General features: G+C 42.1%; 1 pseudogene; it reads right to left on the reverse strand.

Moving 5' to 3' along the window:
* Positions 1-230: 230 nt before the first annotated feature.
* LOC144380140 (alpha-ketoglutarate dehydrogenase component 4 pseudogene) lies at positions 231-546 on the reverse strand (annotated as a pseudogene).
* Positions 547-1,938: the final 1,392 nt, after the last annotated feature.

The raw sequence follows: 1,938 nt of genomic DNA on the forward strand, positions 1-1,938 counted from the left end.
CACACTGTCAGTGATTATTCTGGACCTCCAGGTTGGATAAATTCAATTTCTTCTTTTTTTTTAAAAAAAAAGATTTTATTAGTTTATTTGACAGAGAGAGAGACAGCGAGAGAGGGAACACAAACAGGGGGAGTGGGAGAGGGAGAAGCAGGCTTTCCGCAGAGCAGGGAGCCCGATGCGGGGCTCAATCCCAGGATCCTGGGATCATGACCTGAGCCGAAGGCAGATGTTTAACGACTGAGCCACCCAGGCGCCCCAAATTCAATTTCTTCTTGAGATACAAGTTTCCTTCTGTATTTCTGAGGTAATGTTTTTATTATTCCTGCAGTGTCTGGTGGACCCTGATGCATCAGCAAATCTGGGGATTTACTTCCCTTAGAATGCTGTGAAATTGAAGAAGAGTGAGGCAGTAGCCCTGTGATCTCAAAACTTCTGATATGTTAGGTTTAGGATTGTCTCTTCTGTCAGGGAACCTTATTAATGGAGTATGTGGCTTGACTACCTGAACGACCCTGCTGGCAGACGCCATCTTGCTGCCCATCATGACCCCAGCAACAACTACTTTATTTAATGAGAACTTACACCGTGCTAAAGTTTTACATGTATTTTCTTTTTCTTAGCCTTTTTGTGGTGAAATATGACCCACATACAGAAAGAGTTTACAAAACAAAAATATGCATCTGAGAGAATTATCACAAAGCAAACACTCGTATAAGCGTTGCCTAAATTAAAAAAGAAACACAACACTGCTAGCACTCAAGAAACTACCCAGTCCCCCCTTCTCACTAACCCCTCATTCCCCATCAAAGGTAGCCTCTACCCTGACATTTAAGGTAATCACTCCCCTGTTCCTTTTGATCATCCATCACCAAATATGCATCTCCAAATTTGAGTTTTGCCTTGCAGCTTGTGAATTTCACACCCAGGGAATCTCACAGTATGTGTTCTTTTGTGTTCAGCTTCTTTTGCTCAATATCACATTTGAGATGCATCCATATTGTTATATGCAGATGAAATTAATTTATCTTCATTGCATGAAAATAAATCCATTTACCCACTCTACTGTTGAATAGCATCTGAGCCAATTCCAGATTATGGTCATTGCAACAATGCTGCTATGAGCATTCTTGCACATATCTCCTGATGCACATGGAATTGCTGGGCTATGGGCCACGCTCATCCTTCACTTCAGTAGGCATGCTGAGCTATTTTCCTAAGTGGCTGCATTAATTCACATACCCACACACTATACTCTCACCAACACCTGGTATTGCCAATCATCCTCTGGCTAGCTGCGCTGGTGAGTGTGTATGGCAGCTCACCATGGTTTTGCTTTGCATTTCCCAATATAGTGAGGTTGAACACCCACCTTCTTCTATGTTCATTGGCCACCTCAGTATCTTCCCCTGAAAAGTGCCTGTTCAGTTCTTTTGCTCATTTTCCCCAAATTCTCTGCTCATCTCATGATTTTCAGGATATTCTGGATGCAAGCCTTCTCTGTTATAGTTGAAAAAATAGCCCCTTCAGTGCAAGACCTGACTTCTCATTCTCCCAAAGTAATGTACTGAGACAAACTAAGGCTCCAGTTTTAAAGCATACCATGTACATTTTCTCAAGTGATCCTTCCAAAATTCCTATGAGGTAGAATTATTGCCCCTATCCTGAGGGAGAGGAAACTCGTTCTTACAGAAGTTAGCTAACATGTCTAATAAGTGGCAGAACTGAGATTAGTTTTCAGATCTGCCTGACTCCAAAGCCCATGCACTTAATCCCCAGGCTCTACTAATAATGACTTTATATTTATGTCTTGGTCACAGTCCCAGCAAGCAACACCTGAAAGCCAGGTTTGCAGACTTCTGTTCCTTTGTTAACCGCTCTCTGAACCACTATTCCACACAGGATAGACACACATTGACTGTTGCCTGTTAGTTATTAAAT

This window comes from Halichoerus grypus, chromosome 14 (genome assembly GCF_964656455.1).
Source record: "Halichoerus grypus chromosome 14, mHalGry1.hap1.1, whole genome shotgun sequence".
NCBI lineage: Eukaryota > Metazoa > Chordata > Mammalia > Carnivora > Phocidae > Halichoerus > Halichoerus grypus.